General features: G+C 35.5%; 1 protein-coding gene across 2 annotated transcripts in view; it reads right to left on the bottom strand.

Moving 5' to 3' along the window:
- Positions 1 to 14,795, bottom strand: part of LOC101892224 (uncharacterized) — a 185,916-nt gene that overhangs the window by 87,604 nt on the left and 83,517 nt on the right. For both annotated transcript variants that reach the window (XM_059128317.1, XM_005185338.3), the window contains exon 3: positions 4,014 to 4,038. The gene's annotated coding sequence lies outside the window, so the exon portion shown is untranslated. The remainder of the gene's footprint in view (positions 1 to 4,013; positions 4,039 to 14,795) is intronic.

Here is a 14,795-nt window from a genome sequence, read left to right as displayed (position 1 = left end):
ACTGAGTCATAAGAAACGAGAAGAAAAAAAATGTGATACTAAAAATAACTAAAGGTGATCACCATTATTGAACACACAGATAAATAGAGATAATTGTGATGTTACTCAATGCAAAATTACTGGCAAGCCAATTTTAAAGGTTAATCTTTCAGAGCTAATTTTTTTTTCAAAACGATGACATTTCATTAGTCAGCGAGAAAAAAAAAATAGCAAAATGCAACATTGTCAAGGTCTGGGTTTAAAAACAAAAAATAAAAAAATGATAATAATACTGCATACAAACTAAAAAAGTATGTACAAGAAAATTTAAGCAAAGGTGTACTGTAGAACAAAGTTTTAAAATATTCTTAATTTTAGGAAAAAAAAGGAACAAATCATTATGAGGGAGTAGATAAACGTAGAATAATTAGCCTGGTATGCTACAGTGTAGCCATTATTTACAATGCGGTAGGTAAATTATTTTGTTTGTTTGAGTTACACCGCAACTTGCAACTGTCATTTGACCATAAATTGCAGTTAACTTTGTCAACCAAAAAAAGCCAATCTTTTTTGGCCTTTGCAAGGAGTGTCTAAATTATTCAAGCAACCTTTACAAAGCTTATATCCATAAGTGGGCGTTGGAATAAAATAAACTCAGAAATAAATGCTGTTATATTTTATTTAGAAGAGGGTTATTGTTTTTACCTCAAATACTTTTCATAAGCCGCATTTAACAAAAAATAACTAAAGAATGAGAATCAAACCGCGATCATTGTGAATCATAAGCAATTACAATTTTTTGTTGAATGATTGAACGTCTTCTCGTAGAAGACCCATAGGTCTTCTCATGGAAGACCCATAGATATTTTAATAGAAGACCAGAAGGTCTTCGTATAGAAGACCAAAAGGTCTTCGCATAGAAGACCAAAGGGTCTTCTCATAAAAGACCAAAGGATCCTCTCATAGAAGACCAAGGACATTCTCATAGAAAACCAAAAGGGGTTTCTCATAGAAGACCACAAGGTTTTCTAATAGAAGACCACAAGGTCTTCTCATAGAGCCAAAGGTCTGCTCATAGAAGACCAAAGGGTCATCTCATAGAAGATCAAATGGTCTTCTCATAGAAGACCAAAAGATCTTCTCATAGAGGCCTACTCATAGAAGACAAAAAGGGCCTTCTAATAGAAGATCAAATGGTCCTCTCATAGAATACCAAATGGTCCTCTAATAGAAGACCACAAGGTCTTCTCATAGAATACCAAATGGTCCTCTAATAGAAGACCACAAGGTCTTCTCATAGAAGACCAATGGGTCTTCTCATAGAAGACCAATGGGCCTTCTCATAGAAGACCAATGGGTCTTCTCATAGAAGAACAAAGGGTCTTCTCATAGAAGACCACTAGGTCTTCTCATAGAAGACCAAAGGATCTTCTCATAGAAGACCAAAGGATCTTCTCATAGAAGTCCAGAAGGTCTTCTCTTGGAAGACCACAAGTTCTTCTCATAAAAGACCAGAAGGTCTTCTCATAGAAGACCAGAAGGTCTTCTCATAGAAGACCACAAGGTCTTCTCATAGAAGACCACAAGTTCTTCTCATAGAAGACCACAAGGTCTTCTCATAGAAGACCACAAGGTCTTCTCATAGAAGACCACAAGGTCTTCTCATAGAAGACCACAAGCCTTCTCATAGAAGACCACAAGGTCTTCTCATAGAAGACCACAAGGTCGTCTCATAGAAGACCACAAGGTCTTCTCATAGAAGACCACAAGGTCTTCTCATAGAAGACCACAAGGTCTTCTCATAGAAGAGCACAAGGTCTTCTCATAGAAGGCCAAAGGGGTTTCTCATAAAAGGCCAAAGGGGTTTCTCATAGAAGACCACAAGGTCTTCTCATAGAGGACACAAAATGTCTTCTCATAGAGGACACAAAAGGTTTTCTCATAGAGGACCACAAGGTCTTCTCATAGAAGACCAAAAAGGGTCTTCTCATAGACGACCAAAGACTTTCCTCATAAAAGACCAAAGGGTCTTCTCATAAAAGGCCAAAGAGTTTCTCATAGAAGACCAAAAGGTCTTCTCATAGAAGACCAAAAGTGCTTTTCATAGAAGACCAAAAGTGCTTCTCATAGAAGACCGAAAGGGTTTTTCATAGAAGACCAAAGGGTATTCTCATACAAGTGCAAAGAGTCTTCTCTTAAGTCTCAGCTTTAAAAATATTTAAAGGTTTAGAAACTACGAAATGATGGCTTTGTATGATTTTTTGTATGTGAGCAGTTGCATGATTATTCGCCTGAAATGCGTGATCAAAACATTTAAAAATTCCAATTAAAAGTGGAAACTTATTTAGATCTCTATGACATCTTTAATTATATGGAAGATGAATAGACATGATATGATGGACATTGTTTGTTAGCATGAGTCATCATACGGGCGTGTCTGTTGCGTTTTGTTGCAATCCCACATTTTTACACACCCAAATTAAACACTCCCCACTTCATCGGATAGTTTAGTTAAATTCGCAGAAACTGCAGTGGAAACTTCCTCCGTATTTGTCTCTTTTTTAAACTAAAACTTTCGTGAGCTGAATATTTACGAGTCGACAAAAAAAGTTTAACTTTTCCTTTTTTTTTTTTTGAACAGCTAAAGACATGATCCGCAACCACAGTTATTACTGAGACGACACCTTTTACGTTTATTTATTTAGTTGGAGACAATTATACAATTACAACAAATGTTGGTTAACGCCAAGAAAGATGTGACTAGAATAAATAATTGAAAGAGAAAAACAAAACAATAAAAACAACAAGTGATGGAAACCAAAACAAACATCATTACCTTGGTTGTCTTTCTCTCTCACTCACTCTCTCTCCTTCGCTCTTTGAATAGTTTGGTGGTGGTGGCTAAAGAAAGGTTTGTTGTCTAAGTCTTTTGTTTACACCCAATTTAAATGTAAAACGACGCATGAAAGTCGCAAGCGCCCTTAAACCATAAAAACCAAAACACCATTACGCAATCGTTAGCAAAGAAATTTACTAGAAAATCGTGAACAAAAAAAAATCATTACCGGCTCACTAAAGCTAATGGGAATTTTTAATATCTTCGCAACAACAACAACAAAAAAAGACAGTAAAAAACAGAAAACCGTTGAAAGTGAAAATTGTTTCTTTTAAATGCTGAAACTGTAACGCTTTTGTGCGGTTATTGTGGCTGTGATATTTTGTGCATATCTTTTTTTCCTGACATTAGGAATTATGCCAAACACGCTGCAATTGTTTTGAATGAATACGAATTGGAAAAATAACGTGATGACAATGATATGCAGCTCGCAGAAACGCATAGGGAAACGATGAACAGCAAAAAATTGTGTTTTTTGAGGAAAATGTGTCATAAGTGTTGCAATGATATTCATATGGATTTTTTTGCTTGTTTTGGTTTTGTTTTTTCTTTCTCTCTCTAGTTTGGGGTTTTTATGCGGATAACCACCAGCAGACAGACATATAGACAACGATCAGACAGTGGCTCGCCATTTGGCTTACTGTCATCGGCTGCTTTACTTTCTATTGCCACCACAAAATGGCAAATGATATGAAGTTTCTTTCCATTTGTTGCTGCTGCTGCTGCTGTTCATTCATTTAAATAAGTGATGATTTCCTAATGAATTCGATAAGTTGCTGCTGCCGCCGCTGCTGCTTGAGACTCAAAAATTGTGAGTCTATTATTGAAATTTGCCAAGTGAAAGGAAATGCCTTTGATCCATTTAATATGTTTTTCATGTAACTCAAATCAAGGAAATTTGTATGTGCCTCGATTTTTTACTGGAGCTGTGTTTCTTCTGTGCTTTACAAGCTTCATGGCTATTCAAAATATTGATCCGTTGTGGGGGAGGTACCAGGAGGAATGGACCGACATATTCTATCTTCACATCAGTTATTGCTTTAGTAGAAATATTATGATGTGAAATTTGAAGAGAATTGGATGTTAAATAAATAATTCAGAATTACTTCGCTGCTGTCTCAAAATGTTATAAACTTACCTAAAATTCTGTAGATGATTGAGATCTGAAAAAGACATTTAAAATATTAATAAGTAAAACAGCGTTTAAAAAATGTTAAAATAAACATGTAGTACACATAAAATTATAATTATTTATTTACTATAAAACCCAATAGATTACCATAACGGAAAACTGCAACACTAATTTTGGTTCAAATTAATTTTTTGCGAAGGATTAAGGATTCTATGTTTGCTCGTTGGCAACAAATATTGGAATGGTCTATTATTATTATTCTCTTCTCTCCCAGGGTTTGTGTCGTTATGTCTTAGAGTTTTTTATGTGTTGATCTTCTGACCTATCTGATCTTCTTTAAAAAGATCTTCCTTTTTGTCTGTTATTAGGAGACCCCATGGTCCTCTACGGCATTTATTTCCGGACTTCTTGAAAAAATCTTCTGATTTATCATGCCAAGATCTTTTGCTGTCCGAGGAAGAATAATGTTTGATTTGCCTTTTGAAGACTTTTTGGTTTGTAATGATAAGATATCCTGATGTAGGACGGAAATTTTTTTTTTTATTTTGTGAGATTTCCTGAACTTCTATTCAAAGAATTGCTACCTTTATCCATTTTTAGAAGACCATATGAACTGGAATTTTTGGTCCTCGAAAGAAAATTATCTAACCTCTGATGGACAAGGTGGCCTTCTCCTTAAAAATGAAGTTGTCTACAAGAAAAATATTTCAAATCAGATGAAACATATATATGGGAGCTGTAGCTGTATCTTAACCGGTCTTCACCAAAATTTGAATAAATTGCTTTTAGACTTAATTCCGTCGGAAGTGCCAGAATACAGTCTATTAGGGCTGATATTAGCCATTTGGTCTACCTGTAATCGATCAATAGATATGTGGATATAAAATCTAAACTTTTGGGAGGTACCTCCGATTCTGATGCCATATCTCTGGTTCCAAGTGGAATTTCAAAAAGTTATATGGCCTATGTTACTTTCAGGCAATGTTGTAGTATACTTGGAAATTTTCAGGAAAATCTGTTCAGCGGTTTTCGCGTCCATAAATTGCAAACAAACAAACATATAAATATTTTCCTCTTTTATAGATATAGAAGATCTTGTGTTTATGGAAATATGAATATTCATGAATATTCAACATTTTGAAACTTTGTGTGGGAGATACCAGATGGAGTGGACCGATATATTCCATCTTCACACCTTGGACGTGGGGGAGGTACTTGATGGAGTTTACCTACATTGACCTTGTTCGCACCTTCAAAGAGACCTAAAGTCTAAAACCGTTATTTCGATGAGGCACGTTCTGGCCGTATCATAGCCATATGGCTAAGGGTATAAAAACACACAACGAAAATATCAGTGATCAATCACTAAACCTTCATCCAAATATTAAATTTTACCTCTAGGCCAAGTTTGTGTCTTAAGTCTTTCGTTTCGGAGTTGAGCACCTATTAGAGCTATCACCACCATCATCAATGCTACAATTTCCCCCAACAAACTTGGTAATTACAACACACTTAAATAAACAAGAGATAATAGCTATTCACCAGATATCTTTTCTCCCCGAAAATTCAAGACAAAAACAAAAAATAAATGATGCAGTTAACCGTGCCATTGCCCGAACTTAATTTCAGTCTTCAAGTTCAACGCCCACAAAAAAAAAGAAAAGGGAGGAGGAAAAGAAAAACAATAAAAATGTGAAAACTCAACGAAGGTTTAACAATTACGGGAGGGAAGATGTGGATAAATTGATAGCTCGTGCTAATAAGATGGAGATTTCTTTTCCATTGTCTTCGAAAATGGTTAAGACAATGATAGAAAGCAAGGAAAGAAAGAAATTTTGGATTTAAATATTTCGAATACTTTCATTTTTTTTTTCCACCAGGCCGAACTTTGTATACCCTCCACCATTTGGTACAAATTTGGAAATTAAAAAAAAAATAAAATCCGTTAAAAATCTTGTTAAAATCTTAAAAATACCGAATGTAGCCGTATATTAGGGTCTATACGACGACGTGGACCTGCATAGGTAACCTTTGTCATAAGCCATTACAATATTCAAGTGCGAAACATGAAAAAATATAGGGAGGTACCATGGGGCTATACGAAGACGTGGACCTGCACAAAAAACATAGGCTGTAGTATCCATTACGAACTTTAAATACCAAATTTGAAACAATTCCGGTAAATATAGTCGCTAAAATCATCAAAATACCGAATATCGGGAGGTACCGTTATATGGGGACTACACAAAGACTTGGACCTGCATAGACAATTTTCTGTCATAGGCTGTGGTATCCATTACGAACTTCAAATACTAAATTTGAAACAATTCCGGTAAATAATGTCGCTGAAATCATCAAAATACCGAATATCGGAGGCTGCCGTTATATGGGGGCTATACAAAGACTTGGACCTGCATAGACAATTTTCTGTCATAGGCTGTAGTACCCATTACGAACATCAAATACCAAATATGAAACAATTCCCGTAAATAATGTCGCTAAAATCATCAAGATATCGAATATCGGGAGTACCATTATATGGGGGGCTATAGGAAGACGTGGACCTACATCGCTCATTTTCTGTATTAGGTATCCATTACGAACTTCAAATACAAAATTTGAAACAATTCCGGTAAATAATGTCGCTTAAATCCTCAAAATATCGAATATCGGGAGGTACCGTTTTATGGAGGCTATAGGAAGACGTGGACCTACATGGCAAATTATGTCCTGCAGACATAATACACGTATGAGTAAATTTTTATCAACTTACTTCATTTCGTTCGGAAGCTAGATTGATTTCCACAGACGGACAGACGGATAGACGGACGGACATCGCTAAATCGACATAGAAAATGTATACTTCGAGGTGTTACAAACGGAATGACAAACTTAATATAAAAATGAAAATTCAAACTTATTTTGCCTGAACCCCAGCAAACGGAACAAACGAATTAACATCAAGCATAAATGAGAAATATTTTAATCATGTCCATTATTTAAATATTTGAATGTCTTCATTTGAAGTTACGTTTCATGAAAACCCGTTTGACGTTTTGAAAAAAAATTCTTGATCTCGTTTAAATTACCGCTTATATCTCCAAATAGCACCAGTAGCACTTTTCGATTTTATAGATAATATGTTAATTAATTTTATGGCATCTGCTTCTGAGATTCGTTCGCTCGCTCGCCACCACCAAGTCCTCAATTGGTGTTCCGCTTAAATCTGTTTCTTTTTTATTTCATTTTTAATCAACACCACATAAATTGTTTTTTAATTGACGACTTATTCAAATTAGTTTGAAAACGTTACAACAACCTGTTTCGTAATTCGTAATCTTCGATGGTTTGTTTAAATAGTCAGTGGCCAGTTGGGTGAAAAAAAAAACAAAAAGAGCGCGAAAGATGGTTCGCTAAATTAATTGGTGTTAAATTCATTCGAATAATCATGGCATGCGTCAGAGCGATATGTAAATTGTGGCAAAACGCTTTGTTTGTCACACCGAGCCAATTAAAATAACGATTAACATACTATGTCGGCTGTTAAAATAGGTTGAATGTTTCGAGATTTATGGGGAGCAAAGAGCATTGTTGAGAGGTTTATATTTCGAGAAAATAATTTTCCCTACAGGCAATTGTTTTGAAATGCAGATTCTACTGAAAACTTCATATAGAACATGTAACAAATGGTTCAGACTTGAGAAAAGAAAAATATATATGTGAATAAATCTGTATGTGCAAAAATAAACCGATTTTAATCGATTTCAAATAAAACTGGTAAGGAAAGATAAAATTCGGGCGAGCCGGCTACTGGATACCCTGTACCACTATGCATATTTAACAAAGCTAGAAATATGCCTTTAAATTGGGAATTTGGGTGAACTAAGTCATAACAAATGCGATGTACCTTATAATTACGAGCAAGTTTTTTTCTAAATTGATTTTCACTTAATTTGACGAAGGATTTTTTGAAGTTGAAGGTTGAGATCTCCCCTAAAAAATGTTGGAATAGTGTGCATATAATGACATTGAGAAGGCTTGCCTATAAAAACAGATAAATGAGTCGATCTAGCTATGTATGTCCATCTGTCCATGTTAATTTGAAATCACACTACATGTCGCAATTATGGCCCGATCCTCACCAAACTGAAAATGGATGTGGGGTTAGGGTTACAAATGAGCCCTAATGTTTTTCGGAGATGAAATGGACCAAAAACAGAAAAAATCCTGATTTTATAGTTACTCAACAGACCACAAATATAAACCAATTGATGTGGAATTTTGCATCGAGTTAGAGGGTTGGGCTGAAGCCTACTAATTTGAATGGTCATCGGACAATATTTAGCGGGTAATATAAACCAAACCAATTTATATTTGAAATAAATCTTAGTTATTCTGTTTATAAGCCAAGAACTGCTGGACTGATTTTCACAATTCTCATAAATTCGGGGTGGTCTCTTGCCAGATAAAGATGAAATCTATGATAATCTCGTAAATATATGACAAAAACATTTTTTACAGTTTGACTTACAATTTTAAATTATACATTTTCTAAAGTTTTTCTACACCCCCTGCACAGGTCGCAATTATCGTCCGATCCTCACGGAATTTTGCATGGCTTAGGATTAGGGTCAGAATTAAAGGTAATTGTTTTTGAAAATATATATTAAGGGTTCAAATGGACCAAAAAATTATTTGAATTATCATTTTTCCTAATTTTGCAGTCGTTCTACAGGGTGAGATGAAAAAAAGTGCAACCAATTTCAGACTGCTGTCATTTCTAAGCCACTAAAATTAAATTAATTCTAGTGACAGTTCATTATATTGCCAGAAACAACAGCAGAAATGGTTCGAAAAGTAAAGAAACGACTTAATGGAAACCCGCGTCGCAAAATCTCCGGATACCAATCCGTTGGACCATTGTGTCTAGTTGGCAATAAAAAATACCAAAGTGTCGATCACCTCAAGCAAGCGCTTCGCCGGGAATGGATCAAAACACCGCAGATTCGTGCAACATTCGGGCAGTGTGTAACGGTTTCATTGACCGTTTGAAGGCCATAATTGTGTCAAAGGTGACAAATTCGAACAAATCTAAAGTTATTTTAACATTTGATGCTATTTCCGACATTTTTTTCTTTCATTCAATAAAATTAAAAAAAAAGACAAGTAAAATGGTAACAGTCGGTTTTGCCGACAGATGTATACCCCCAGCCTTGAGTTATGAACGTGACAGATTTGGACTATATCGGCTACTTCTTGTACTTTATATGAGATAGGTGCACATTTTCGGAAATATGCGTCAGGTAACAGATATAGCGGACCGAAGTATTCCATTTTCATACTTCATCTAATACAGATAAAATATATTGGTATGTACAAAATTTGAAGGAAATTGAACATTCGTATCCAATTTTATGCGAAATCATAAATTCCGACAATTTACATATTCATATCACAATACTGGTTAAGAGAAATATTTAGATATAGCAAGTTGTTAAGAATCACCGACTTGTTTCGCAAGTTATGACAACTATAAGTTGGCAGATCTTGTGTTGATGAATATATTGAGAAGCTCCAAGTCTGAATAGAATCGGATGTTAATTTTGCGTTTTATGAGCTTCATGGATACTCAACATTTTGATCCTTTGTGGGGGAGGTACCAGAAGGAGTGGACCGATATATCCCATCTTCACACCAGATCTTGAGTTAGTAGAAATAATGGGACGTGTGTAATATGAAGAGAACCGGATGTTTATTTCGGATTCTTTCCTCGTTTTGATTATTCAAAACTGTCATCCTTTGTGTGGGAGGTACAAGAACGAATGGTCCGATTTCTACCATCTTTATAACAGATCTTGCGTTTATAAAAATATTGAGACGTGGTAATTCTGAATGGAATCGGATGTTAATTTAGTGTTTTAAGAGCTTGATGGATATTCAAAATTTCGACCTTTTGTGGGGGAGGTACCAAAAGGAGTGTACCGATCTTGTCCATTTTCACACTTGACCTAGTAATGATGCAAATATTAAGATTTGCAAAGTCTGAGCAAAATCGGATTATCGTTTCTCTTTCTGTGCAAAAAATATATATTTTTTTTAAATTTCGACCATTTGTGGGGGAGGTATCAGAAGGAATAGACCGATATATGCCATCTTAACATCAGACCTTGGGTTAACATAAATATTGGCATGTGTGAAATTTGAAGACAATCGGACTCTTATATCACATTTTATAAGAGTTGTAATTATTCAAAATTTTGACTATTTGTGGGGGAGGTACTTGATGGAGTGAACCGATATTGTCCATTTTCACACTTGACCTAGCACTGATGCAAATGTTAAGATTTGCAAAGTTGGAGCAAAATCGGATTTCCGTTTCTCTTTCTGTGCAAAAAATAAATTTTTTGAAAATTTCGAACTATTGTGGGGGAGGTACCAGAAGGAGTGGACCGATATTGCCCATCTCCGAACTCGATCTAAGTTTGACAAAAATATTACGATGTACCAAGTTTGGACCAAATCGGATACTCCCTTCGAGAGTTGTCGTGCGCACCAGCCAGCCAGACAGACAGACAGACGGACAGACGGACGGACGGAGATCGCTAGATCGACTCCAAATGTTCTGAAACGGATTTGGTCCAAAGAGACATAGGGTCTAAAACCGTTATTTCGACTAGGCACGTTTTGACCGTATCAAATGATATATACCCTCTGTAGCCATATGGCTGAGGGTATAAAAAATGTAAAAATTATGGCGTTTGATTTTGTTGCAGTTTTTTATCTCACACTGTATGGTGAGCAATAACCGTAAAATCGGATGAAGATGTATATTGAAGATAGATAAAAATCTGAACCGAGCTGTACCTGATGTCCGGTATCAAATATCATTATTGTGTGACACCAAATCGGATGAAACATTTTTATGGGAGCTATAGCTATATATGAACCGATTTTCACCAAATTTGAAGTACTTGCTTCTAGGATGAGTTCAGTCGGATGTGCCAAAATGCAGTCCATTTGGGCTGATATTAGCCATTTTGTGCAAAATAGAACTGATATTGGATAATTATATATATGGGACCTATATCCTAATCTGATCCGATCTCGATTATATTTCGCAATGGTATTTTTGAGCTCCATAAGTTATCTGCTACAAAATTTCATTTTTGTGGAGTGCATATTACGAATGTGATTAACTTTAAACTCCAAATCGAATGAAACATATATATGGGAGCTATGGCTACATCTGAACCGATTTTCGCTAAATTAGATGTACTTCCTTCTAGACTGTATTCAGTCGGATGTAAAAAATGCAGGTTATTTGGACTAAAATTGGCCATTTGGTGCACAATTAACCCGGAATAGGATAAAGATATATGTGGAAGCTATGTCCAAATCTGAACCGTTTTTGACAAAATTGTAAACACTTTTTTCTGAGCTGTATCTGATATCTGGTACCAAAGATCATTGTTGTGAAGTGCATATTACCCATGTGAGGGACTTAAAACGCCAAATCGGATGAAACATATGGGAGCTATATCTAAAACGAATTCCTCCAGAATTTACTGTACTAGCTTCTAGGCTGAATTCGATCGGATGTGATATAATTCAGGTCATTTGGACTGATATTCGCCATTTGGTGCACAATTAACCCGAAATCGGTTGAAGATATATATGGGAGCTATATTAAAAATTTGACGATAATATCCAATTTCAATAGGGTTCATCCTTGGGCCAAAGAAATGTTTAGTGCAAAATTTTTGTCTTGATCGGACAATAAATGCGACCTGTGGCTGGTCTACAAAAATATTTAGCAGACGGACAATTAAAAATTATTTACATTTCTGTCAAGCGCAACTATTTTTAAGCCACCACAAACCTAATAAATTCAACGCATTGCCTTTTTCAAACATTTTCCCACACTTTTCCAAAAAGGAAATACTATTCAGAGTTGGCGCCTCAAACATTTTTGCGGCAACCAACGCCATAAAGAATATGTGTGAATACCTCTAAGACATTGATTTAATTACTAGTAGCTACCATAATTCCCCCGAGACCAATACAAATTTTAATTAAGGTGCCGTTGGCGCTTCATATACGCTACACATGAATGTACAACACTTCGGCTTGCCTTACCACACACACACACCCATTACGACCATACTGGACTAAAAACAAACCCATTGCCGATTCGATTAGTGTGACACCCGCATTTGGCGCAAAATGCCGTTATGTCAACGGATTAGGAATAGACAACATATTTAAAATTTGACGTGTGCAGCCATAACAACGAGTGAGTGGACTAAATTAAACGACACCAAAATTGGAGCAATTGCATCGAAATGCCTCAATTCAAACAATTTACAAATTGTCTTTTAAATGGCAATCCGAAACCACCTAAATGTGGTTGGAGTTCGTGTTGTTTTATCAACTCAATTTTAGTGGATTTTTTTCCATCTACTTCGCCAAACCGGATAAGAAAATTAATACCAAAAACACATCGACAAGTGTGGTCTAATTTCAAATTGAATTTATTTGAGTTTATCACCAACAGCAACAACAACAACATCGAATACAAATTATCACAGCAAAGACAACAAAAGCCAACGACAACTCAATGCAAATCTTGATAATCGGGAAAGAGTAGCCGTAGACTGTCAATTGAGAAACATATAAATGTTCAAATTAATCGATCAATTTGATCTAAGAATTTACAAGACTCGCAGTAAATGGACCGACCACCAACAGTGCCACAAATTAATATTGAAAGAGTTGTTGTTTGAGTTTAGATAAATGTTCTGCGATTGTAAAACAAGTAGCAAGTTAGATTAGCTAATAAATTGTGTAAAGTGGATTTTTTAAATTAATATTAAAGTACTGGCTGATAGTGTATAAAAATAAGTTTAGTTTAGTCAGATCCTGAGTTTAGTAGTAACTACTTACTATATTACCCGTTTTTTAACCGTTTCTAGTAATTCAGCGACATATATTTTCTCTGTTATTAGGAATTCGCAATACCTAATTTCAAAAAAAAAAAAAAAAAAAAAAAAAAAAAAAAAAAAAAAAAAAAACATCTAACCGAACTTTGAATACCCTCCACCATTTTGAACGAATTTGGAAATTTTCATAAAATGAAATCCTTAAAAAATCCTGTTAAAACTTTAAAAATACCGAATATAGCCGTTATATTGGGGTCTATACGATGTGGACCTACATACGCATTGTTTGTCATAAGCCATTACCATATTTAAATTCGAAACTTGAAATAAACGGTGAATAATGTAGCTTAAATCATCAAAATATCGTATATAGGGAGGTACCGTTATATCGGAGCAGTGCGAAGACCTGGACCAGCATAGACAATTTTCTGTCACAGGCTTTAGCATCCACTACGAACTTCAAATACAACATTTCAAACAATTTCGGTGGGTATTGTACCTAAACTCGTCAAAATACCGAATAAAGGGGAGGTGCTGATATATGGGGCCTATACGAAGACCTGGAACTGCATAGACAATTTTCTGTCACAGACTGTAGTTCCCATTACGAACTCTAAATACGTAATTTGAAACAATTTCGGTGAAAAAATGTCTCTAAAACCATCAAAATACCGAATATCGGGAGGTACCGTTATGTGGGGGCTATACGAAGTCGTGGACCTGCACAGACAATTTTCTGTCATAGGCTGTAGCATCCGTTACGAACTTCGAATACCAAATTTGAAACAATTCCGGTTAAAAATGTCGCTGAAATCATCAAAAAATCGAATATCGGGAGGTACCGTTATATGGGGGCTATACGAAGTCGTGGACCTGCACAGACAATTTTCTGTCGTAGGCTGTAGTATCCGTTACGAACTTCAAATACCAAATTTGAAACAATTCCGGTTAATAATGTCGCTTAAATCACCAAAGTCCGAAAATAAGGAGGTACCATTATATGGGATCTACACCAAAAAGTGGACCTACATAGACCATTTTCAATACCAAAAGTCCTGCAGAAATAGTATACATTTGAGTAAAATTTTATCAACCTACTTCATATCGTCCAAAAGATAGAGTGATTTTGGTCGGTCGGACGTTCATCGCTAAATCGACATAGAATTTATTTTGACCTGTACTATGATTATTCTAATTGTTGAGCCTCTATGGAGTAGGTTCTGAAGGCATGGACCAACATTATAAATTTCGTATCAGACCTAAATAAATATGATATAAATACTGCGACGTGCCAGGTTTGAACTATATTGGTTACTTCCCTCACTTTATATGAGATATGTGACCGACCGAAGTATTCCATTTTCATAACTCATCTAATACAGATTCAAATATTGGAATGGACAAAATTACAAGAGAACGGAACATTTACATCCAATTGTTTTGCGAAATCATAAATTCCATATTTATCTCAGGTTTCTGGTTGAGAGAAATATTTAGACAACTTGCTATAGTAAAAAATCGCTGACTTGTTTCGCAAATTATGGCGGATAAAGGTATTGAAAATTGTGACCCGTTTCGGGTGAGGTATTAGTAGGGGTTTGCAGATATATATCATCTCCACAAAAGATCTTGTGATAGCAAAAATGTTTGCATGTGTGATATTTGAAGAGAGTTGGAGGATTGATTTTCAAAATGTGGAACCCTATGGAACGATCTTTACCATCTTTCTAACATATCTTGTGTTGATGGAAATATTGGGATGTACCAAGTCTGAATGGAATCGGATGTTAATTTCGAGTTTAATGGGCTTCATGGATATTCAAAATTTCGACCCTTTGTGAGGGCCGGG

This window comes from Musca domestica, unplaced genomic scaffold (genome assembly GCF_030504385.1).
Source record: "Musca domestica strain aabys unplaced genomic scaffold, Musca_domestica.polishedcontigs.V.1.1 104, whole genome shotgun sequence".
Classification (NCBI taxonomy): Eukaryota; Metazoa; Arthropoda; class Insecta; order Diptera; family Muscidae; genus Musca; species Musca domestica.
The sequence above is the reverse complement of the archived record's forward strand: the minus strand, read 5'-3'. Positions and strand labels throughout refer to the sequence as shown.